The sequence below is a fragment of the Bos mutus genome, chromosome 17 (assembly GCF_027580195.1).
Source record: "Bos mutus isolate GX-2022 chromosome 17, NWIPB_WYAK_1.1, whole genome shotgun sequence".
Taxonomy (NCBI): Eukaryota; Metazoa; Chordata; class Mammalia; order Artiodactyla; family Bovidae; genus Bos; species Bos mutus.
This window is the reverse complement of record NC_091633.1, coordinates 21,312,119-21,337,857: the sequence shown is the minus strand read 5'-3', so window position 1 is coordinate 21,337,857 and position 25,739 is coordinate 21,312,119. Positions and strand designations below refer to the sequence as shown.

The 25,739-nt window shown below is 54.0% G+C and overlaps 1 protein-coding gene across 13 annotated transcripts in view; it reads left to right on the top strand.

The window, feature by feature from the left end:
• NCOR2 (nuclear receptor corepressor 2) overlaps positions 1-25,739 on the top strand; it is a 236,523-nt gene that overhangs the window by 33,170 nt on the left and 177,614 nt on the right. For 11 of the 13 annotated variants that reach the window (XM_070386321.1, XM_070386316.1, XM_070386325.1 and 8 more), the window contains exon 2: positions 1,114-1,160. The exons of 1 other annotated variant lie outside the window; for it this stretch is intronic. The gene's annotated coding sequence lies outside the window, so the exon portion shown is untranslated. Of the gene's footprint in view, positions 1-1,113; positions 1,161-15,689; positions 15,871-25,739 lie in introns of those variants that run through there. One more of the 13 variants, XM_070386314.1, reaches the window with a different exon arrangement.

Here is a 25,739-nt window from a genome sequence, read left to right as displayed (position 1 = left end):
GTGCCATGTCTTAGTTGCAACAAATGGGATCTGTTAGTTTTGGCATGTGGGGTCTAGTTCCGCAACCAGGGGTCGAACCCTGGGCCCCCTGCATTGGGAGTGGGGAGTCTTAGCCATTGGACCACCAGGGAAGTCCCTGGTCTCTTGTTTTTAGTTTGCACTTTCCTGCTGACTAATGATATTGAGCATCTTTTCACGTGCTCGTTGGCCATCTCTATATCCACTTTTGCAAAGTGCTATCAAGTCTTTTTGCTCATTTTTCTATTGGGTTGACTGGTTCTTATTTATTTGTGAGTGTGCTTTTATCGGAGAAGGCGATGGCACCCCACTCCAGTCCTCTTGCCTGGAAAATCCCATGGACGGAGGAGCCTGGTAGGCTGCAGTCCATGGGGTTTCGAAGAGTCAGACACGACTGAGCGACTTCACTTTCACTTTTCACTTTCATGCATTGGAGGAGGAAATGGCAACCCACTCCAGTGTTCTTGCCTGGAGAATCCCAGGGACGGCAGGGCCTGGTGGGCTGCCGTCTATGGGGTCGCACAGAGTCGGACACGACTGAAGCGACTTAGCAGCAGCAGCAGCAGCAGCAGTGCTTTTTATATCCTGGACGCTTGTTTTTATTGTGGGACTTTGACTTTGAAGGGTGACTCAGGCATTCTTGAATGCGAGTAGTAGGCCCACCCCTCCTTCGGGTGTCCCTTACTGACTTTTTATGGGGTCCCCTGGGACGTTAATGAGGGATGTTCATGGCAACACTGTAATCCACCACTGCTGCTCCGACACTGTTGGGCCCCCAACACAGGCCCGGCGTCCCTGGGCGGGCTTTGCTGGGGTGTGGGCTGCCTCTGTAACCACACAGTTTGGATTAGAATCCCAGCTCCATGACTTCCTAGTTGTGGATCCTGGGACTTGAGACTTTGATTTTCTGAACCCCAGTTTCCCTCTCTGTCAAATGAGCTAGCAGTACCGCCTCATAGGGTTGTCATGGAGAAATACTTGGCCCCCGGCCCAGGCCAGGGCCTTGCCATCTACCTGCACTTTGATGTGGTCATGCCCTGGGCCATGCGTGGAGGCTGGGATCCTTGTTAACAAGACCCGCATGTTCCCCTGCAGGTCCCCGGGAGTCTCTGAGGAATCGGAGTTGCTGGCGGCTTTTTCTGGTAGGTTCCTGTTTGTCCCCACTTGCTGTCTCCAGCATATTGCTGGGACCTCCTCGGGGTGGTGGGTCGAAAGTTGCTGGGTTGCCATATTCTACTGGTGGGTGGATGTGGTGGTGGTGGGGCGCTCCGTGTGGCTTCATGGGGTGTGGAATGGGCAGCACCATTGCCCACTGTGAAGGCTGTGGGGTCCTCCAGGATGGAATATTTTCTAACCGGAGGCAGTGCTGTTCAGACAGGGCCTTGGAGAAGGAGCTGCCCCGACAGTGCAGCTGTAGGACTATGCATTTTCTCCATCTCTGGGGTTCACGGGCCTATGGCTTCTGTGCCCTGATGGTGGGCTGCAGGCTCAAGAGCAGGTGGGGCCAATGTGCAGGCTCAGAGGGGGCGGGGCCTGTGTGCAGACTCAGTGGGCGGGGCCAATGTGCAGGCTCAACGAGGGCAGGGCCAGTGTGCAGGCCCTTGAGTTGGGACGTTGGATATTGGAGGAGGGTGCGGGGCTGGACACCGGTGCGCCACTGTGGTCACTGTGCCCAGTGGGAGAAGTGACCTGGGTCCCAGTCTCGGCCCCTTTCATGCTGAGCGCCCAGGGCAGGTCGCTCACCTCCCTGTGTCTCCATCTCCCCTTACGTAAACCAGGGGTAATGAGCAGTCCCCAGCGCGGGTCACTGCAATGATTCAGTGGGCTGCTGTGGGACAGCATCTGGCCCAGAGGAGGTGCTCAAAAGTCCATCACCATTTAGGGCTTTTCGTGTGACCCCATTTAGTCACCCTCATGGTGATGCTGCAAAATGGACTGTTATTCTCATTTTAACAAATGAGGAAGGGGAGGCATGCATAGATCACCTGTTCCATGTCCCAGTTGGAAGCAAAGAGCTGGCTGAGACTAATTCTTTAACCCTCCCAGGGAACCCAGTGGATTCTTCCTCAACGCACCCATTTCACAGCCGTTTCAGTGGGCAGACTGAGGCCCGTGTTGGGCATGTCTGTGCCCACTGCCCTCTCTGCCTCCACCACCCACCTGGTACCTCTGAAGGCAGGGGTCTCTCCAGAGAGCTTGTCTCCCAGAGGGACTGGAGGGAGGCCATAGGAGGCACTGGCAAAGTTTGGGGTGTCAGGGGAAAGAGAAGGCAGACCAGAGGTGGGTCAGCGGGCTGGGCACAGGCTTGTTTTTTCTTTGGCTGTGTAGTGCAATTTGTTGGATCTTAGTTCTCTGACCAGGGATTGAACCCAGGCCCCTGGCAGTGAAAGGAAGGGTGCAGGTCTCTAGAGGAAGGGTGACCCAGGCAGAGGGAACCGCCTGTGCAAAGGCCCTGAGGCTATATGGAATGGACCTCCTGGTTTGCAGGAGTCTGTATGAGTCACCTGGTTGGGGTTTTCTTGAGTCAGGCCTCACTCCTTTGTTCCTGAGCCTTTGGGGCTCTCCAGTAGGCAGGAGGGAAGGACAGCCTTGGAGGCTGTCTGCTTCCTGAGCCAGGCCTTTGGTCCCACAGCAGGAGTAGGTTTCATCTTGGAGGCAGGGAGTGTGGGCAGCACTGGTGGTGGTTCCCACAGAGGTGATCAGCCCAGCCGGGCTTTCTGCCTGGCCTTCATGATGCCTTTGAAGTTAGAAGGCAGGTGGCCTTGCCTGGGGTGTTTTTCCCTCCTCTCCTCCTCTGCCTCTCTGTCCTCCATCAATCCCCATCGAAGGCCTAATGGAGAGCCTTCCTCCTGTGGTTGAGTTATCTGCTTGTCACGCCAGTGGCCCACCCGAGGACGATAAAAGGGCTTTTTGTGTGCAAGCACTTAGCTTCCTCCTCTGGGGCGATCCATCACGTGTGAGGGAGGCGGGAGGCAGACAGCGGGGAGGGAGAGAGGAGGTCCCTCCCCCTGCTGAGGAAGCCAGTGCTCCCAGGAGCCCCCCTGGCAGGACCCAAGTGGCTCCTCAGCCCAGAGATGAGTCCTGTCTGGGGACAGGTGGGGCCAGCTGGGAGGGAGGGCCCCAGGGGGCATGGAGGCTGGGTGGATGATCTAGGCTCCCCTCCCATGCCCAGGAGCTCCCAGTTGGCAGCTCAGGGGCCTTCTGAGACCCTCCTCATCCCACCATTGGGGGCTGGGGTGGGGGATCTGGTGGGCTGGAGTCAGCTTCAGGGAAACAGGTATTTCTGAGAAAAAAAACACAATAAGAGGCAGAAGGGAAGCTGTGTGTGGGTCAAGGGGGATGGAAGTCCTGAATGATCATGAAACAGCAGCTGCACTCTGCTTCAGCACTCTGCTGTCCTTATGCCCATTCAACAGATGAGGAAACTGAGGCACCAGAGGTGATGTGTTAGAGGAGGTGGCATTTGGGCCCCTAAGCTAGGTATAGGTTTTGACCCTGCGGTAGGGAACTGCTTGAGTGCGGGGGTATAGGTGGGAAAGTGGGGTTTGTCTGAGCCTTGAGTCTCTCCCAGTGTGGTGCCTGGTAGTGTATACATGAAGGGTGAGGAGTCAAGTGTGGCTGGAGGCTGAAGGTGGGCGGGAGGGGAGCTTTCTGGATCTCCTGGGGAGGAAGATCAAGACCAACCAACTCCCAGGCAGACAAGTGGCCAATTGTATGTGGTGGGGGTTGGGGGAGGTTCAAGGGACTGGGACAGGCAGAATCACAACTGTCTGGACTCTGTTTGTCCCACCTGGGTAATGGGTTGACGGGCATGTCCCTAGCTGGGGGGACCGTGGTCCCTCCGTTGGGTGGAGGAGGAGAATGCATGGGTGGTTCTCTGTCCTTCCAGTTCAGGGTGCTCAGCCCTAGCCAGCTGTCCTTCCCCCGCCTTCCTTCCCCTTCCCCTCTTCTCTCCATCCCTCACTGCTCCCTGCTCCTCCTCCGTTTTCCTTCCCCTCCCCTTCCCACAGCCCCCCTCCTTCTCTCCACAGGCTACCCTCAAATGACAGCAATTAATGGTGCCTCTGATGGTGGCTGGGAGGACGAGGCTGACAGTTGAGCGTGTCTGCCTGCGGCTGGCCTCTAATCGGGCCCAGGGGACGCCCCTCCCGCCCGGGCTCCCAGGCACTGCCTGCCTGCTCCACCACTCACAGGGCAGCCGGAGCCGCCCTCAGACGGGCACACGGGAGGCCGGCGCAGCATCTGCACCTCAGTTCCCTAAGCCCCCTCCCTGTCGTCCTTTTTCCCATCATCCTTTTTCCTACATAAATGAGTGGGCTCCGGGGTCACCCTGTCCTGCCCCAGTTAGTATATTCATGATGGCCTGACTGCCAAGGCATCCTTCTCTACCAGGAGGTCCTCTCTACCAGCCAGCTCCTGTCCCCAGATGACCTCTCAGGGTGTACCACACCGCCCTCAGGGCGAGCTCCTCCCCACATGACCTTCATCCTTTTGTGTCCGTTCTCCTGGGAGGATTGAGTTGGGTGGAGTCAAGGAGACTTGTCCTGTCCTGGACAGCAGACATCCATTAAATGCTGGAACCTTGGCAGTCTGGAGCCTTCAGTGATGGGGGCAGCTACCTGGACCTGGAGTCTTGCCTGGCAGTGAGGGGCTTTTGTGTGTCTGGGGGACAAGAATCCTGGCCAGCCCTGTCCACAGTGGGCAGGGTCCTTGCTTGTTCATTATTTTGTAGTAGCAGTAATGAGGCCCCTGCTGTATGCCAGGGCCTGCAGAGGTACTTCACCTTGGTGCGTTTTACTCCGCAATAACTCTCCAACGATCATGCTGTTTATAACCCTGCTTCGGTAGATGGGGAACCTGACAGATAGAGAGGCAAAAGTGATTTTCCCTAAATGACTCAGGAAGGAAGGGATAAATCTGGGATTCAACCCTGATCTGCCTTGTCAAGGGCTTGTAAATCAGGGCCTTTGGGGAAACTTGAGAGACAGTAAAGGAACCAGCAGACCTGAGCTGGAAGTGAGAATATAGTCCCTGGGCATGGGGATTGGATTTAGTGGTGTTAATATATGTATATATATTTTCTGTTACAGTTAAAAAGAAAAACAGCCTTATTGAGATGGAATTAACCTGTAAAAAGATACACCCATTTTAAGAGTTCAGTTCCATGAGTTTTGGCAAAATGTGAACATTCATATGACTACCACCATCAGGAGGGTTTCTGTCACCCCCCAAAAATCTCCATCCCCCAGCACCCACTGATCTGCTGTCATAGAGGTTATAGACTCTTCTAGGTTTTTGTACTAAAATTATCTTGAAGTGTGTACTTTTTGGGGTTTGGCTTCTTTCACTGTTTTGAAGTTTTTGAGACTGATCTGTCATCGTGTACATATATGATTCCATTTGTTTATTCATTCATGAGTTGATAGACCTTTAGGTTGTATCCAGTTCTTGGCTATTAATGAATGAAGCTAGAAAGTCTTTAAGCCACTTTGCTTTTTCTTGCCTTATTGCATTGGCTGAGGCCACAGGGTAGCACTGACTAGCGGCAGTTGGCAGTTTTAGGGTTAGCTGGCTGTGGGTGTTGTCCTGAATACTCCCATTTGACAGATGAGGAAACTGAGCCTCTGAGGGGTCAGGTGACTTATGGAAGGTCATCTGGTGAGAGTGGAGTGCTGTTTCTCCATCTCCAGGCTGGGAAGTACCAGCCCTGTTGTTTACCAATGTGCTTGCTGGTCCAGAGGGTCACCTCAGAAGTCAGTGGCTGGGCAGGGGTGCCTAGAATCACCTTTCTTTCCCCCTGGGTTTCCTCTGCCCGGGGAGATGAGGGTATAAAGGGCATTCTGTACCTTCTACCTTCTGGGTCACACACTGTCTGTGGGCACCCAGCACTGCTGAGTGAATGTCAACCTTTGTCTTTCAGTCACAGAGACCTTCTGGGGAGCTATTTTGGGGTGAGGAAGCCCAGGAAAGGGGGGAGGGGAGACAGAGTAGAGGGTCCCCTCCTTCCTTGCCCAAGGAGTGTGAGCTAAGATGACTTTTCGGGGAAGGAGGCCTGTAAATTAAATAAGCAATCCCGTAAATAAATAAGTAATGAAATTAGTGGGGTGCCTAATTATATCAGATTCATAATTATGGATGGATGCCTGCCCGATAATTGTACTTGTTTTTAATCTTCGGCTCTGACATGTGTCTCCTTCCATCTGATAGGATTCCCTGCCCTCAGCCGTGGGAGGAGGGAGGCCCTGCTTTTGGGGGCTCCTGGTGAGCCTAGGTGGTGGTGGGGCCCCCCAGACCCCACGGATCCAGGTATACTTGTCTTTTTCCTGCAGTCAGATTTCTAAACCTTTTGAAATTGCAGCAAATGAAAACAGTAAGAAGAACAGGGTTTATCGTAGCAATCATGGTCTACTTTACCTATTATAATTTAATTTTCCAGCCCTGCCTGTGAAGTGGAGATTGTTGTCATCTCTACTCTGCTGATGAAGAAATTGAGGAATAGAGAGGTTAAGTGACTTGCCTGAGGTCACACAACCAGTGAGATTTGAACCCAGACTGTCTTCCCCAGAGCCTGCATCCTTCTGGGTCTCCTCTCTTAGCCTCTAGGTCATCTTGTGTGGTACACACAGACCTGGAGAGCTGTCTCTGCTAGGCATGCGCCCTCAGAGGAAGATGCTAATTTAGGGGGGCTCAAGGCCTCAAGAGGTTTAAGTGCTGGAAAGATCAGGTCATGCCTTCCACAATTGCTATAAATCCAAACAGAAACCATTCTGAAACATGACATGTAAAATTATGTTTCCTGTAACAAGAAAGCAAACCCATTTGCAGAAATTAAAATGACTTCTTTCTAGATCTTTCTTTTTGTGGCTTTGGTTTGTTGGCTCTTTGGGCACTCCTGGTCCTGCCTATGGTAGGTACTATGCTGATAATCATTAGACCCAGCCCATTTTCCGGATGAGGAAAGTGAGGCTCAGTGAGGTAGAGGGACTTGAGTGAGGTGCCAGAGCTGGCATTCTAACCAGCTTTTACCACGTCAGTTCCCTGGCATGAAGGGGGGTGCCTCTCCTGTCTGAGAAGTGGAGGGGCCATGTACGCCAAAGGCTGGCTTCACCGGGTCCCTTTCTGTGCTTGGGAGCCAGGAGATCAGCTGCGCCCACCTCATGTGGGGGACAGAAAGGATGGAAGTGGCTGTGGGGGCATTGTTGTTCTCACTTGCCGTCTCTGGAGACCCCAGACCCCCCAGCCAAACTCACTGCCTGTTCTTTCACGGTGTGCCCTGTGTCTTGGACATCTGACCCTGTCAGGGGCAGTGGGCCCTGAGCCCTTGGGATACCCAGGCCTCCACCAGGAATTGCCCCTTTGCAGACTGCAGGGAAGGAGCACCCTTCACTTTCTGGGGTGCCTGATGGGGCCTGCATTTCTGAGAGTCCAGCAGGAGCTGCAGCTTGGGCTAGTATGCAGCATGCATGTGCTGACTTTAGTCTGGTGGGGTTTGGGGGCTCTCCTGTCCCTCTCTGTAGCCTGGGGTGAAAAGGGGAATTGAGGACAGACTCACATGAGGAATTGTATGTGTCCATGTTGTTCCTGAGGGTTGGAGCAATCTGGGGAGGCTGCCTGGAAGAGCTGGAACAAGCCTGTTGAATGAAGAACAAACATACCTTTGCTGAATAAGAAACATACTTTGGGGGAACTCATGTGTAAAGCACCTCAAACAGGCATAGAGAAAATGCTACATTTATTACTCAAGCTAACACTTCGTGATTTTTTTTGCTTGCCTTGGTGCTATGGGAGAGTTTGCTGTTATTATTATGAACCCTAGAGTTTCTAATGATTCCTGCCCATATATTTTATGCCAGGCTGTGTTCTAAATCATGTCATATACACCCACTCATATTCTCCCCAAGGCTGCCGTATAAGGTAAGGGCTAATATTACCAGCCCTGTTTTATATGGAAGGACGCTGCAGGCACAGAGAGGTTAAGTGATGTGCCTGAGGTCACACAGCTGGCAGCTGGCAGAGCTGGGATTTGAACCCAGGAAGCTTGACTCCATGGCACCTGCTGTTAATTGTGGGGACTGTGCAGGCACCACCTGCAGCCCTCCCTGAGCCTGGAGCCAGACTGAGTCTCTTGGCAGGCCGCACCGGCTGTGGGCCAGGCTCCATGTGTAACGTAGGGCCCTCAGGCATGCAGCAGCTGCTCTGGGCTGGGCAGGACTGGTCAGGACATGAGGGGGTCTCCTTCCTGCCTCCTTGCAGCCAGCCTGGTGTCCCCATGGCCTCCTGGGAGAGGGAGTGGGTTGTGATACTCAGCCAACAAGACGCCAAGCCTTTGCCTTGTGGATCCTATGGGCTGACGGGGAGATGGACAGTGTAGTAAACACACATGCTCTTAGAAAGCAGGGAAATGCTGGCTGTGGAATAATAGGGTGGAGCAATTCTGCTTTGGGGTGGGGTGAGGTGGGGGTCAGGGGCTACTTGCCTTAGGTCAAGGAATCACAGGTAGTCTCCAAGGAGGTGGCAGTTGAACTGGAACCTGGACCAAGAGAAGGAACCAGACCTGTGCAAGGAAGAGGGATGAGCCAGCTGGGTAGGGAGGTCAGCTTATGCAAAGGCCCTGGGGTCCTGATGTCCCAGGAATGCTGAGGAGGCCTACCTGGCTGAAACAGAGTCAGAGGCACCAGGTTAGTTCTCTGGATCTGAAGCCCTTTATTGCATTTAAGGCAGAAATCCATGGCTTTGGATTCCTTCTTTTGTTCTTTTGCTAGCTGGTTAATATACATTTACTGGGCACATGGAATGTTCCAGAGTCAGAATGATGGAAAAAGTCAGGCATCATTCATGCCTTTGAGGAGTTCAGTGTCTGGAGGGAAAGGGTCAGTTAAACAAGTGACATCAAGGGTCACACAGACAGAGTTCAGACCATTACTGGAGCGTAACAAGTTTCGTATTTGCCTCTGGGCCAGGACAGGCTTCTTTGGACAAGTGTCAGTGGAGGCGAGACATGAGGGTGATTCGTTAGGACTCTGGAGTCGTGGTGGAGACACATTTAGGCTGGTTTAGGCCACAAGGAGGAGTCAATGGGTGCTCCTAATGCCGGAGTGTCCAGGGTAGGGCAAGTTCAGGCATGGCTGGATCCAGGGGCTCAAACCACACCTTGGAGAGCTGGCTTTGTGTCAGTTCTGCTTCCTTCTGTGTGGGCTTTGTTCTCAGGCAAGTTCATGCCTCCAGCACAGCAAACCAGGAGGAGGAAGAGTCAGTCGCCTGAAGCCCCAAGAACAGCCTCCTTGCTCTTTGCCGTTTCCTTACTGAATGAGGCTTTCATTGTTTGTTCAGCTATTTTTACTGTTGGGTGGAGGTGGCCAAGGTAAGGGGAAGGAGTGTCCCCAACTCAGATGCAGTCAAGGAAAGGAATGAGGCAAATGGGAGGGGTGGGGATTGTGGCTAACCAACCTGCTGGATATTCTGATTTTTTTCCGAGAGAAGCTGGAAATCTGGATTTTATAAGCAATGCCCTAATTTAAAAACAAAACAAAACATTGTATGTGCCAGAAAGAGCTTCCCTGTTGGCCAAAGCTGCCCGTCATCCTTCTGTGGCCTCTGTGCTTAGCTGTGACTTTCATTTCCAAGTATTTTGCCCTCCATGATCCAGGCAGACTGGTCCATGGAATGTCACAGAAGGTCCTAAAACTTGGGGAGTCACATTTTAGGCCTCCAGAAATGCCATCTCCACGAGTGGAGGCCTGAGGCTGCATAATTTATCCCAGCGCTCTCCAGAGGAGTTCAACTTGGTCTGAGAGACATCTAGCCCAGTGGTTAGTGACCGGGGCATTCAAATACTGACTTTGCCACTCCTAGCTGTATGCCCTCAGACAAGTCACTTCACCTCTGTGTTCCTTGGTTTCCCCATCTGTAAAACGAGAATGACAATATCCTTTTGGGTTGTTGTGAGGCATCAGGGAACATGTGGGAAGCCTGTTCTTCCCAGTGCCCCACGTTGGGAGGGTGTGTGTCCCTGGGCTGGTATAATTTGTCCTTCCTGGGTTGAGCCCTGGCCATCTGGGGCTGGTGGTGGCCAAGAGCTTTCCTGGACACCTTCATCCTCTGTTCCTGGGTGTGGGTCCCCCTCCCCCAGCGATCCTTGCCAGTTGCTCTGTGCCCTTGGCTGCAGGACGGCTCTGCACTTTGACGTGTAGCAATTAGCCTTGCCCGAGGCCAGTTCACAGCTGTTGCCGGTGGGGGCAGCCCCTTTTTAAAATAAAAGCAGCACATAGGAAACCAGCCCTAGGGACCAGTTCACTGCCTTTAGCCAGCATGGCCAAGGGTTTAATGTGATGCTTTTGTGCCTGGAAGAAATGATGAAGTACAGTGCGTTTGGTCTGGGGAAGTCTCCCCCTCAGGGAGGCCCCCTTCCAGCCAGCTGCCTATGAGTGGCTCATGGATCCCTCTTTCAGGGAGGGGTGTCTGTGTTCTTTGGGGTCTGTTCTCGTCTGTCTCAGCCTGGGTGGGGAGCCCTTGGGGGATGGGATGATTTCTTTAAAACACTCGAGCACCTACTATACACGGGGATGTATATATGTCAGTGCCACTCTCTCAGTTCATCCTCCCCTCGCCTGCACCCGCCTCACTGTGTCTGTTCGCTGCGTCTGTCTCTCTAATCCTGCCCTGCAAATAGGTTCATCAGTGCCCTTTTTCTAGACTTCCATGTATATGCGTTAATGTACGATGTTCATTTCTCCTCTTTCTGACTTCATTCTGTATGACAGGCTCCATATTCATCATATCACTGCAAATGACCCTGTTTCATTCCTTTTGATGGCTGGGCAATATTCCATTACATATGTGCTGCAACTTCTTTATCTGTTCATCTGCCTGAATTTTATTTAAATCACACTTAGAGATCTGTTTGTGGACTGCGAAGCCCTACATGATCCCTCCAGGCCCACCTCCCCTGCCATGCTTTGCGGGCTCCTGGCTGCTCCCGGAACTCACCAAGGACAGCAGCCTCAGGGCCTCTGCCTTGGCTGTTTGGTCGGCTTGGGACACTGTTCCCTGAGAAGTTTCCACATCTCTCTCTCTTACTCCATCCAGGCCACTGTTGAACTGTCACCTCCCCAGAAACCACCCGTCCATAGCTGCTGCCGTTCCTTGATGTCATCACATCTTTTCTGTTGCTGACTTCCTCACCTTTTCCCAAGTCACCCCCACGGGGGCAGGGATCCTTTTCTTGTTCCTGCTGTGTTCTTCGCGCCTGGTGCGTATCACTAGGGCTCCCTAAATGTCTGGTGTCTCCAGGCCTGGGGTCAGGGACTCTTAGAGGTGGTCGCAGCTTCCAGAAGGTCAGTAAACTGGATTGGAATGGAGTCTGTTCAACCAAACCACCTTTTTATTTATTTTGAATTTAGACGAAATTCACATCGTGTAAAATTTACCATTTGAAAGTGTACAGTTCAGGGACTTCCCTGGAGGTCCAGTAGTTGAGCCTGTGTTTCCACTGCAGGGAACACCGGTTCGATCCTTGGTCGAGGAGTTAAGATCCTACCTACTGTGTGGTGCAGCCAAAAAAAGGTGCATGACTCATTGGTGTTTAGTGTGTAAACAATGCTGTACAACCCATAACTTCTGTCTAATTCTAAAACAGCTCCATCACCCTGTAAGGAGCCTCTGAACAGGCACTCTCCCCCTTCCTCCTCGCAAATCCTGGCAGCCACCAGTTGGCTTTCTGTCTCTTTGGATTTGCCTGCTCTGGGCATTTCCTATAAATGGGATCATACAAAATGTGACCTTTCGTGTCTGACTTCTGGCCCTGGGCATGATGTTTTCGAGGTTCGTCCACGTGGCTACATGAATTGGTATTTCATTCCTTTCTCCGGCTGAAGAATGTCACATTGTATGGATGGACATCCACAAAGTCACCTTCTGAGTTGTTTTTCAGTCACCCGCCCAAATCTGGGAGCGCTGGGCTTCAGGAAAGGAAAGTGAAGTCGCTCAGTTGTGCCCGACTCTTTGCGACCCCATAGATAGTAGCCTGCACCAAGCTCCTCCGTCCATGGGATTTTCAAGGCAAGAGGACTGGAGTGGGTTGCCATTTCCTTCTCCAGGGAATCTTCCCAACCCAGGGATCGAACCCAGGTTTCTCACATTGTAGACAGATGCTTTACCGTCTGAGCCACCAGGGAAGTCCTCAGGAAAGGAAAGGAAGAGGTAAAAACAGCCAGATGTTTCCTTTTTTTTTAAGTTTTATTTCTTTGTTTTGGCTGCGCTGAGTCTTCACTGCTGTGTGCCAGCTTTCTCTAGCTGTGGCAAGCAGGGGCTACTCCGTAGTTGCGGTGCGCGGGCTTTCATCACGGTGGCTTCTCTTGCTGCAGAGCATGGGCTGTAGGGTACGTGGACTTCAGTAGTTGTGGCGCACAGGCCTAGTTGCTTCTCGGCACGTGGGATCCTCCCACACCAGGGACCGAACCTGTGTCCCCAACACTGGCAGGCAGATTCTCATCCACTGCGCCCCCAGGGAAGTCCCAGCCAGATGTTTCTAACTCGTTTTTCTCTTTCTCTTCCCCCAGCCCCCACTCTGCTCCTAACCTTATCTTAGAGCCTGGCTGGATCAGGAAGCATCCACGAGGGGAGGGAGTGAGCAAGGATCCCTTCCACTTGGAGCTGGAGGCTGAATGGGAGCCCCTCTGGTCTCCTGAGGCTCCTCCCAAAACAGATGTAGTTTCTGCTGACCCTAATGGAGACAGCAGGCAGGTATGCCCCCTTTTCACAGCTGAGCAGACTAATGTCTGCAAAGGCTGAGATCTTGCCCAGGGCCACTCGGCCTAGGGACCCCTCCTGCTTCTGTGGTCCCCATCACCGTGTATTCTGTAACGTCACTGATCTTTCCCATCGTCCAAAGCTTTGCCCACAGGCAGGTTCCTGGAAGTACATGCTGGTGAATCTTGGTTTTTTAGAACACCGAGGGATGCTCGCCATCAGAATCTTGGGGAATGAGGACTTCTTTTGCTAAGCAGACGGCCACACAGTAACGTATTCTGAACATGAGCTTGGTTTTGGTGGCTGGCTGTATCTCGAGGGGGCTGCCTGGGGCTGTTTCTGGTCTGTGATGATTTCCCATCTTCACAGAGTCACTCAGCAAACCATTTCATTCCCTGGCTCCTTGTAGGGCAGAAACAAGAAGTGACCGTGGAATGACCTGGCCCAGCTTTGAACCTGCCCGAAGCATAAATCCCTCTGGTGGGGGCTTGGGGTGTTACTCCTGATTCCAGGGCCAGACTCTGAGAAAGTCTGGGGGCAGGTCTGTGTCCAAAACAAACAGAAGAGAACAAAAGGAACCCATGCTTTCTGACCTGGCTGCTTCGGGCTCCACCGCCTGCCTATGTTTTGGTGGAGCTAGTTTGGCTCGCTCTTGAGATCCTCTGATGGTCAGGATGAGAGTGGACGGGCGGGATCTTTGGTTTAAAAGTACAGCATTTGATCACGCACGTCTTTCTGTGCCTCGGTTTCCCCACCAGTAAAAGAAAGCAGATCTGCAGAATTCTTCCATAATCCTCCAGAGTGTTTTCTTGGGAGAGGCTGAAGGGTGAGCCGATGAGTGTCGGCACACACGTGGCCTTCCCGTGGGCCTCTTCAGGGGGTCTCCTAGTGGCTCTTGTGGCCCCTCAGCCAGTTCAGTGGCCACGAACCTTTGTCACATGCAAATCTGACCTGCTGCAAACCCTCTATGGCTCTCCACTGGCGGATGCAAGCCAGCTTTGCGCCATTCAAACCTCAGTTCAGCCACTTCCCAGCTGTGTGACCTTGGGCAAGCCAGTTAACCTCTCTGGGCCCATTTCCTTCTTTGTATATTGGGTGCCCCTGCCTTTTGTTGTGCTGTGCTAAGGACAGATGGGTTAACTGATGAAGTGCTTACAAAGCGCTTGGGACCCAGGATGAGTTACTATTACTATCGTCATCATTATTTAAAATTTTTTTTTGTTTTGACTGTGCCTAGTCTTAGTTGGCTGGAGAAGGCAATGGCAACCCACTCCAGTGTTCTTGCCTGGAGAATCCCAAGGACAGGGGAGCCTGGTGGGCTGCCATCTATGGGGTTGCACAGAGTCGGACACGACTGAAGCAACTTAGCAGCAGCAGCAGCAGCAGCAGTCTTAGTTGGCAGGATCTTTTTTTTTTTTTTAGTTGCGGCATGTGGGGTCTAGTTCCTTGACCAGGGATCGAACCCGGGCCCGCTGCACTGGGAGCGCAGAGTCTGAGCCATTGGACCACCAGGGAAGTCCCCTCCTCATCATTATTACATCATTATTACATCATTCTGGGGTGTCTGCACTCCAGGGAGTTAGGTGATTTGCCCAGAATTCTCATGCTTTCCCTGCCCTACTCCTCTCCCACCATTCCCTGACCTTGACTTCTAATGCCCTCACTGCATCCCCACTGGACTTGGCCACATCAGTTTCCTCTCTGCTTTTGCTACACTCCCAAGTCGACCCGGCCTCCAGACTTTCGCCCTTGCTGCGCCTCCTGCCTACGCCACCTTTCCCCTCATCCATATCCCGAGGGAGCCCTTCGCATCACTCAGGATGCCATCTTGGGCAAACCGCGCTGGGCCTGACTCCTGGCTGCTGGGGGCAGGGTAGCGAATCTAGAAATCCCTCTGGATCTTCTCCTGACACCTCGACACTGTTGCTTGGGGCACCGGGGAAGCTGAGCGGAGCCTGCCCGGCTGCAGTGGGGAAATTGACACCCAGAGAAGCTCAGACTTGTCTCTGAGTCACACAGCTAGCTGCAGCCAAGATCCAGACCCCTGGCTGACCACCAAGCCACCCATTTTGGCCAGTGTGCATGCGTGCGTGCGAGTGTGTGTGTCTGGTGTGTGTGTGTGTGTGTGTGTGTGTGACTGTATCTTTTTTAACCCTCTGGGCCTGTCAGCTGTGATGACCCTGGCTCAGAATGCCAATGTGAAGGGGTCATGTTTGCTTTTCCTGGGATGACAAGGACAGAAATATTTTAAAGGCAGAAGCCTGCCCAGTGGCCATGTCACCCTGGAGACCAGAGAGCCGAGAAGGGATGGGAGTAGAGGCGTCGGTTCATGCTGGGTCCGGGTCGGGGCAGCCATGCTGCCCTCTGGGTGGATGGTTGAGCTCGGCGGGGGAGACTGGGTTGAGGAGGAGACGCCGGCGGGGAGCTTGCTTTCGCCTGGGAGCGGTGAACAGTGAGGAGGTTTTTCTATCAAGCTATAAAAAGGCCTCCCCGTGTTTCAGCTCCCGAGTGTCGGCTGGAAGCCCGCCAGGGTTACCATGGCGATGAGGAATTATTACTTACTGCCAAGGCTGGGAGAGAAAGCTCGCGTACTTTTGGCTTCCCAACAAGAGGAGTGGACTTATGTAATTCCCTGTGTTTATAGGCCCGGAGTGGCAGGAGGCAAGCAGGGAGCCTGTGGCTCAACACCGCATTTTCACCCTGCTGTGGGTCGGGTGGCCCCATGGGTTGTCCCTGGGGGGTGGCCCTCTGCTCGCCCCATCTAAGGGAGGCATCGTGCTGGGAGCCTGGGGGGCTGGGTCGGCTGCAGGCCCTCCCACCCCATCCCTGAGCTGGGGTGGTAGCCCGCAGTCTCGCGGGAAGGCAAGCGTGGCTGCTTGGTGGGGTCGCCCCTCTTCCTGGGTCAGCCCTGGAGGAAGGATGGGTTTGAGGTTGGACGCCGTGTGTCCTCTGGAAGCCAACAGCCCAGTCTGTGTGTGTGGACTCCACTGACCCACTTGCTGGCACCTTCTACTTCTTTCTTTTTCTTTTCTTTTTTTTTTGTGGGAGAGTTACTTCAAGTTGTGTTGGGAGCTGACGTGAGCGAGAGGCTGGTCATGTGCTTGGGTAAGAAAAGTTTCCGGGCTCGGTGGTGGGCAGGGAGATGCGGCGTGGCCCGGTCACCCGGCCGAGGAAGGGTAGGCAGAGAGACGGGGGGCCACAGATTGTAGGACCTGGACGTGGGATGGGGACCCTGTATGGGGGCTGATGGTTTCGCATTCTGGCTCCCTGGGTCTGTCTGGGGAGGCTGGCGATGGCCAGGAGGTAGTGGCCCCCAATGCCTTATCAGGGTGGGTAAAGCCCCAGAATGGGTGCTGGGTGGACAGGTGCCCCAGAAGGACAGGCTGCCCCCTGGAGTGGATGCGTGGGGTGGGAGGTGGTGGTGCTGCTTTCTGGAGCCCCTGTACCTCATCCCTGCAGGGAAGCAGGCAAGACCAGGGATCTGGCATCCATTCATCGGTGTTGGCCCCAGGGGTGGGCTGGGGGCCTAGGGTTTGGGGGGTGGGCGCCTCAGTGCCCATGGAGCAGGGGAGGGGGCCAGGTGCAGGCAGTGCCTTGGCTGCCCTGGCGCCCGGCTCCCACCGTGGTGGCGCTTGGCTGGGTGCCCGTGTCTGGTTTGAAATCAGCACCACCGGCCCAGGCTTGCCCAGGGACCTGGCAGAGAGGAGTCGGGATAAACACTGGAAAGTTGGAAGGGCTTCCTGAGCTCACAAGGAGCCTTCAGTTGCAAGTGAAGGGGATGAGGGAGCGATTTGTCCTGAGGTCTGGGTGCGCCGGGGCTGTTGGGAGGCAGTGGGCCGTTTCCTGGGGCGTGTGAGCACAGGCCAGGGAGGGCTGTTTCCAGACTGCGGGGCTCGGTGGCCGCGGACCCAGGTTTGAATCCTGTCTCCGTCCCTTTTTATGCTGGGCCTCCCACTGTGAGCCTCAGTTTCTTTGCCTGTCAAATGGGACCATGATGGGGGCGTGAGGATGAGGTACCTGCTTTGCTCTGTTGCCAGACTGCCTGGATTCATATCCCAGCTGTGTGACCTTGGACCAGTCACTTCACAGCTGAGTCTCAGTTTCCTATCTGCAAATGAACTCTCCATCTGTCTCCGTCCCTAAGTTGCTGAATGGCTTTAAGGGGGCTAATGAATGGTTCCTGCCCCACCTCTCATGGACAGGATTATCTTGGGCAGGTCATGGAGCCCCCCAGAGCCTCGGTTCTCCTGTCCATCCAGGGAGAGCTGCCCACAGAGGTACTTTGGGGAAAACAGAGATACACCTGCAGGGGCCTTGAGTGGGCTGATGTGGAGAGAGTCTGTAAGTGTAGACACAAGGTTGCATTTAAGTTAGTTATTAATACATCTTGGACTCCACTGGTTTGTCTTTTCCCTGTTGAGAGCCCCTCCCATTTTACAGACGTGAAACCCCAGCGAGTTAAGAAGGGTCCCTCCCCAGCCCCAGGCTCAGTCTGCATTTGGACCTGGGCTGGGGTCCCTGGGTAGCCCCCACACTCCATGTATGCCTGTTTCTGCCCCATCCTCCACCAAGACTGGGCCAGGCACCCCAACAGCGATTAGTATGGCCTGGGGGCTGGGCACACACAGCTGGCTCTCCTGCCAAGAGTGGCAACTGTCCTGTGTTTGTAAGTGACACCGGATGCTGGGCCGGTGGTTGGCTCAGGCCTTCTCCTCTGGGGCCAGCAGGAGCCAGCAGGGACTTCCCTGGGTGTCCAGGCTGCCCTTTCCAGCTGCCCGCTGTCCGATTGTCCTCAGGCCTCTCCTGGGGACCTCAGGAAAGGCTGGTGCAGCAGGGGACCCCATGAATGTCTCCTTGCTGCCCGTAAGACCTTGGTAGTCACGTGGGTCAGCCACAGAGCTGTACTGTCCCTGCCCTGTCTTGCCCCGAAGGTCTCAGTGACTCGATCCCCTATCCACTGAGAAAGACAGTCACTTTTGGTGGTTCAGACCAGAGGTCACACAAGAGACCCTTGCATCAATAGCGGTGGCCACAGGAATCTACATTGAGCTAAAAGTGCATAAATCTACACACACACACACACACACACACACACAAGTGAGTGCATGTAAACCCCTGAGATCTGAATAAGATTAGTTACATCAGTGTCAGTTTCCAGGTTGCAGGTATTATAAGGATGCTGCCATTAGAGGAAGCTGGCTAAAGGGTCCACGCGATCCAGCTATTACAGTTGCACATGAATCTTGTTCAGCCGCTAAGTCGTGTCTGACTCTTTGTGACCCCATGGTCTGCAGCATACCAAGCTCTTCTGTCCTTCACTATCTCTGGGAGTTTGCTCAAACTCATGTCCATTGAGTTGGTGATGCTATCTAACTATCTCATCCTCTGCCGCCCCCTTCTCCTTTGCCTTTGATCTTTCCCAGCATCAGGATCTTTTCTAATGAGTCGGTTCTTCACAGTGATCTTAGAAGGAAACAGAGCACAGACTCAGAGTACTGGCTGTCCTGGGTTTGATCCGCTTGTGCCCCTTGGTAGCCGTGTGCATTACACCAGGTGGCTTAACCCGGCTCCCTCAATCCCCTCATTTGTGGGAGGCGGGTAGTGTCGGGTACCTCGTCAGGCTTGCATGAAGATTAGATGCCTCGGTTCACGCTAAGTGCTTAGGAAGCTGCTGGCGCATGTTGGGGGGCGAGGGGTGCTGTCACTGGTACTCTTATGACCCTGATGGGATGGCTGCGGTTTGCCCCGTGCTGTCTAATTTCAGACCCGAATCAGCCGCAGGAAGGGAGGGTGCTGCATGATCCCCACTTCTAAGAGGAGGAAACTGAGGCTTGGCTGTGTGCCCCCCTCTGACCCCCGCAAGGGCACACAGTTTGTAAGGACCGGAGCTAGGACTCAAACCCCAAACCAGAGCCTGTGTGTGGAGTTTCTTTCTGCTGGGTGACCCTGGGGAGATTGCTTGCCCTCTCTGAGCTTCTGTCGCCTCCTCCTCTCCTCACCTGTCAGCCGGACAAGGGGCTGGGCTCATGACCTGTGAAAACTAGGAAGCCTCGACTCTGGACCCCTTTGCTTACTGCTGGGACCCACCCAGAGCTCACACCTGTCAGCCACATCCTCTGAGGTCTCTCTTTGCAACCCCAAGGTGGGACTGGATCTCGGTTCTGTCTGTGGGCTCACTCCTGACCTCGGCCTCCTCTCCAAGCACTTTGACCCCCTCACTTTGTCTGCTGGGTGCAGCCTTTACCTCCTGCTGTTCCCTGCAGCAGCTACTGGTTTCCCTCAGGCTCCTTCCTGCCTCTAGCAGTGGTGAGAAAGCCTTTGGGGTGTAACTAGTTCACCCTTTCCGGGTGGCGCCAGTGGTAAAAAACCTGCCTGCCAAGGTTCTTCAAACCCTGGGTGGGGAAGATCCCCTGGAGGAGGAAATGACAACCCATGGTAGTCTTGACTGGGAATTCCATGGACAGAGGAGCCTGGCGGGCTACAGTCCATTGGGTCACAAAAGAGTTGGACACAACTAAGTGCGCACGCGCGCGCGCGCGCACACACACACACACACACACACACACACACACACAGCCCACCCTAGAGTGAGCTGGGTTACCTTTGTTGGCACTTAGCATGAGAAAGCTGATCTGTGGGTAGGCATTTCTCCAGGGCTCCTGGGAAAGGTCATCAGAAGGTTGTGCCCCGCACAGCTGGTTAGTAAGTGAGCATGGGCCCTTGGACATCTCAAGAGGTCCAGGCAGGGCAGGTTTTGTGCCTCAGGATTCAGGAGAGTTTCAGAGCATCCCAGGCTGGAACAGGTGGGTGCCTGCGGTGCCCAGGGTGGGGGTCTGAGCTGCTGAGAGGGAGTCATGATGACGATCATGATGGAGTGATGCAGGCTTGTGTCTCGAGGGAGGGGATATTGATCACATCTCAGGGACTTGGGTTCTGGCTTTGCCGGACAGAGCCGGGAGGGTCAGGGAGTTGGGTGGGGGCTTAGGGACATTCCAACTGCAGGAGGCTCTTGGCTGTTTCTCAGATGCTCCAATCAGGGTTCTGCCTTGGGACCTTTCTACCTACTGTGCTCTTCCTGGGATGCCCTTCTCTGAGATCTTCACACCCTCCCCTCACTGAGCCTCTGCTCAAATGTCACATCCTGAGACAGGCCTCCACCTCTCCAACATCACTTCTGTTAGCTTGCCGCTCTCATCACATGCAGTTACCGTATGCCATGTCTCCCCAGCCTCTCCATGTGGGATTTTGTTCATCTCAGTCATCACTGTGTCGCTGGCGCTGGGCACATAGTAAGCGATCTTAGAAAACTTCCCTAGCAGGTCAGGCATTAAGGAGACCCGGGTTTGACCCCTGGGTTGGGAAGATCCCCTGGAGAAGGAAATGACAACCCACTCCAGTATTCTTGCCTGGGAAATCCTGTGGATGGAGGAGCCTGGCGGGCTACGATCCACGGGGTCACAAAGAGTCAGACATGACTGAGTGACTTCATACTATAGCCTTCTCTGTTAGCTCAGTTGGTAAAGAATCCGCCTGCAGTGCAGGAGACCCTGGTTCGATTCCTGGGTTGGGAAGATCCACTGGAGAAGGGATAGGCCACCCACTCCAGTATTCTGGCCTGGAGAATTCCATGGACTGTATAGTCCATGGAGTTGCAAAGAGTCAGACACAACTGAGCGACTTTCACTTAGAAAACTATTGTGCCTGATTCAGTGTTCCCCACAAACTGTGGACCTGGGTCTGTCCCCTCAAGGTCCACGGAGACAGATGTGCACACCTGCAAGGGCTCTGGCTAGGGAGGCCTAGGTCCCTTGAGCTGGAATTCATGGTAAACTCGCCTCCTTGCCCTCCAGGACGACTGCTCCCAAAGGTTGAGAATGCACTGGGGTTGAGGGGGTATTCTTGGAAAACTAAAGTCTTTGGAAAAAGCAGTTACTGTATGTTTACTCAAGAATGCCTTGATAGAACCTGCCAAACATCCCCAGAAAGTCTGCACCTCCTGGATAGTCAAGGAGGTGGGGCTGGTGAGCAAGGAAAATGCCCCCCTCTCCCCAAGGGGTTCAGGCTGTGGGAGCGGGATGCTGACAGCATCTGCTTCGTGTGTTGAGGACTGACACTGTGGAATGAGCATTCTGCACACCTTGTGTATTAGGTCCTGCCCACAAGCCTCTCCAGATGAAGCACAGAGAGGGTAAGCAGCTTGCCCAGAGACACACAGCTGCAGGCACCTTACTGAGAGGCAAGATTAATAGGTAGTGGCATTTCCTATGCGGCTGTTTCCGTGCCCCCGGGCGCTGCTCAGCTCTTTAAGCGGATGATCTTATTTCATCCTTGGGAGGCCCTTTGGTGTCGTGTCTCAGAGGACAGTGGCACAGCTGTAGGGAAGACAGGCTGGACCTGGGTTCTGTTGGCGACCTTCCTCAGAGCAGGTGCTATTTTCTGGGAATCTGGCTCCGACCTGGGGAAGGGCCCACTTCCCAGTCTGAGAGCCTCGTTGGAACCAGATCTGAGGATGGGAGATGCCCATATGCTTCTAGAAGGCAGGGAGTTGGTTTGTCAGCATAGCTCTGAAGCTGGAAGGCAGGAGGGGCTGTCCCCGTGCCCCCTCCCCACCCCAGTCATGGATTTGCATGACAATGAGCCCTTTGTCCCTGGGTCCTGCCTCCTTCCCAGGCTAATAACATAATTCCTGGCCTGTGATGTCATAAGGGGCCCTTTCTGTGCAGAGTGGGAGGCTGGGTGGGCAGCTGTGTGGGCCTGGCCCCGGCTGGGAATAAGGGGGTTGGTAATTTTCAGGGGGCAGAGGCTCTCCTTCCAGGATCCTCTTTCATCCTTTAGCAGGTGGGATTTGCTCCCATTGGACACAGGAGCAAACTGACACTCTGAGGTTTGTGTCCTCCCCCTCCTCCTTCCCTTCCCTGCTCCCCCCCGCACCCCCCCCCCGCCGCCCCGCCGAGGAACCACTTCTTGGCCTGTGCAGTGGGGGTGGGGGTGAGTCATCACCCGTGGGCCTTCTCCTGGAGGCGTGGGTGTGAGAGTCTTGTGCTTCCTCTAAGTGGGAGGTAGGCCCTTGTGCCCTGCCCAGAGAAAGAAGATTCAAACTCTGGGCATGTGGTGCCTCAGTTTGCCCATCTGCTTCATGGGGATCATGCTGGGCCTTGCCCATGGGGCCAAGCGGGGAGTGAGCTCTCAGTAGATGGGCGATCAGAAAAAAAGCCGAGGCCAGTGTAGTTGGGTGAACGGTAGCCCCCCAAATGCATGTGCTTGTGTCTAAACGTGACCTGCTTTGAAGATGTGTCTTGAGATGAGGTGATCCTGGGTTATCTGGGTGAGCCTTAAGTTCAGAGACTGGTGTCCTTCTGAGAGACAGAAAGCGGAGGAAGACACACAGAGGGATGGCCATGTGAAGATGGGCAGAAACCCGAGGGATGTGGCCACAAGCCAAGGGACACCTGGAGCCTCCAGGAGCTGAAAGAGGCCAGAAAGGATCCTCCCCTTCAGCGTGGCCTTGCAGATGCCTAAATCTCAGACTTCTGGCTTCCAGAGCAGTTAGAGAATAAATTTCTATTGTTTTAAGCCACCCGGATCATGATTATTTGTTTACGGTGGATCTGGGGAAACTAACAGAGCTGGTCACAACCCCCCCACCCCCCGCACCACCCCGATCTTTGGAGGTTGGGGGGAGCAATCCCTGGGAGGGGTTTGTGTGATGTCTTTTCCCACCCAAGCCTGAGGGACCAGGACCACCTAAGGTAACTGAGTGCCCAGTGGTGTGAGGAGCCCACTTCCCTCACCCAGAACACAAATCCTTTTTTTTTTTTTTAATGCTTAATCGCTCAGTCTGATTCTTTGCGACCCCCTGGACTATATATAGCCCACCAGGCTCCTCTGTCCATGGGATTCTCCAGGCAAGAATACTGGAGTGGGTTGCCCCATTTCCTTCTCCAGGGGATCTTCCCGACTCAGGAGAGAAGTTTTTTTAAAACTTAAATGTTTATTTATTTGGCTGTGTTAAGTCTTAGCTGCAGCGTGTACTTCTCCCTAGTCGTGGTTTGTGGGCCTCAGAGTGTGCGGGACTCAGTAGTTGCAGCTCACAGGCTTAGTTCCTCTTCGGCATGTGAGATCTTAGTTCCTCAACCAGGCATCGAACCCACAAGCGCTGCTTTGGAAGGCGGATTCTTAACCACTAGATCCCCTGAAAAGTCCCTAAATCCACAAATTCTTGAACCCGACCATCTCCTGCTTCTAAACCTCTCCCATCTCTAAGGGTTCCACGCCAGACCCCTTCCCAAGCCCAGAATGCCCATTCCCCATATGCTTGGCAGCTCACCAGCACTCGGATTGTCACCGTTCCCTGGGAAGCTGCCTCATTTGTCTGGTGCCCTCGATGAATGGAGACACCGAGGCTCAGAGAGGACAGGCTACCTGGGGAAAATCGCACAGACCCTTGGTGGTGGTGAGAGCCTTTGGAGACCCAGTCATAGCTAATGGATGGGCTGGCACCGTGGCTTCCGGGAGGGAGGGACCAGAGTCCTGGGCCACTTTGACAGTGGAGCAGGCAGTGTGGATCCGTGTCTGGGACACGCTGGCCCAGTGTAGATAACATCCTGAAATCTGGCTTTAAGTAGACACCGTCTTGGCCTCAGTTTCTGTGTTTGCAAAGTGGTCTTTGATCTTCAGCTCAGAGCCTGGAATTCTGCTCTTAGAAAATTTGTGGATTTAACAAGCATTTATAGATTGCCTGCTGTGTGTGACGTGCTGGGACTCAGTGATAGACAAAGCAGAGGTGGCTCCTGCTTTCATGGATCTTATGTTTGGGTTTGTGGGGGATGGGAAATAAGGCAGCAGGACTTTGTGAAGGAGGATTCCAGGCCCTGAGGAGGGAAGGAGGAGGGCCGGCGGCTGGGCTGGGGGCCAGGAAGTTGCCTGACTTCTTCCGGGGCTTGGGGTCAGGGCTTTGCAGCAAGCTTTGGGGGCTGACTGGGTAGACTTGAAGATGGGTAGCCCTTCTCCAGAGATTCGTGGGTGCCTCCAGCTGGCAAAACTTGGCCTGAAGGTGATGTTGGGTGTGAGACCTGGAGCCTGGTTAGGGGGATGGGTCTCCTCTAGTCGGGGAAGAAAGACAGGGGTACTCTGGTGATGACACAGTGGATAAGAGTTGAATGCTGGAGAGAGCTTTGCATCCAGGCTCTGTGATCTCAGGCAAGTTACTTAGCCTCTCTGTGCCTCAAGTCTTGCCCCCAGTGATATTGGGATGATCCAATGAACTGATGCCAGCAAACACCGTGTTAGGGACTAGCTGCGATCCTGAGTGCAAGACACTCACTTTTGGATCTAATACAGTGACTGCTTAGAACCTGGAAGCCAAAGTCGTGTTTGTTAGTCTTTCCGCTGCCCCATGCCTACCTGGAGGCATTGGACAGACAGGCTTCTTTGCTGTCAGACTCTCAGTCTGTGAAATGGTCACATGGAGGTCAAGGAGGGAAGGGGGATGGTGGGAGAAGTGGAAGGAGGGTGGGACCAGGATCTCTATCTGCTGGTTCAAGTCTTGGCCACCTTCCCAGCCAGCAGCAGCTGCCCATTTTACAGCCCAGGAGACTGAGGCCCTGGCACGCCTGGGACCCTGGGCGGAGCCCCCTTAGCCTCCTGGCCGCAGACAATGCCTGTCTTCTGGCCCCTCAGGTCTGCCGGGACCTCCTTAAGCCGGTCTCTGTTTATCAGCATGTTTAGTTCAGGGTAGCAGATGTTCAGAGAGAGAGAGGGAGAGAGAAAGTGCACTCGTGATGTTACTCCAGAAACCAAGGCTGGGGGCTGTATTTACTGCCTGGGGCAGTGTGGGTGGGGTGTGCTTGCGGTTGGGGAATGACCCAGATCTGAGTCAGCCAGGAGAGGCACCTTTATCTGCAAAGCCACTGTCTGCCGTATCCCCATTAGAACCACTGATGGCTCAGGCTGGGCTGGGAGACACCATTCTGTCGGGTGAGAAGCAGGGCAAATGGATCCCAGGCTCCTGCCTGGGCCCTTCCACACTGAATCTGTCCCAGGCTCCATCTCAGTTCTCGTCTCTCCTTCTGGCTGTTTTTAGACCTCTCCCAACCTGTACGCGGCAGCTTCCCTGGTGGCTCAGTGGTAAAGAATCTGCGTGCAATGCAGGAGCCGTGGGGCCATGGGTTTGATCCCTGGGTTGGAAAGATCCCCTGGAGAAGGGAATGGCTACCCACTCCAGTATTCTTGCCTGGATAATCCCATGGACAGAGGAGCCTGGCAGCTACAGTCCACGGGGTCGCAAAGAGTCTAACTGAGCAACTAACACTTTTGCTTTTCACTTTCACTGCCTGTACAGGTGAGGGGACCAGAGGGTGGAGGAAATCTGATTCCCGGGAGATTTCATGATGTCTGGAAGTTGGGTTTTAGGGTGTTGCTATCGTAGGTCTCTTGGTTGCAACTGGCAGACTTTTCTGCTCCTCCTGTATTTAACACAGAAGGCTTGGGGTAAGCTTCAGGAACTGTTGGATTCAGGCGCTCAGGTGACAAAGTGCTTTTCATGTCCAGTCCGTGGTAGCACAGACTCATCCCAGCTCAGTAGCCCCAGTGGAAGGTAAGCATGTTGTTCCTGATGTCCCAGCTAAAGTCCTGGGAATGAGATTTATCAGCTCAGAGTTGAAAGCCTCACCCAAACCAATCACTGCAGCAAGTGCTGCCTCAACTGGTGCTGACTGGCCAGACCTGAGAGGTGGGGTTAGCCTACCCCAAGGCCAGGACTGAGGGTACAAGAGGGACCTCAAGAACACTGGCGTGTAGTTTGCCATAAACAACTCCATGCATTGGAGATGAGCCCGTCCTCCTCTCTCATCCAGTGTGTCCTGTTGGGGCTGCGATGGTGTCGCTGGTGGGTAAGTGGGCTCTGTCCCTCTCACTCCCTGTTGTAATTAGGGGTCCCCTGGGCCCCCCTCCTCCTTCAAGCTTCCCAGACTTTG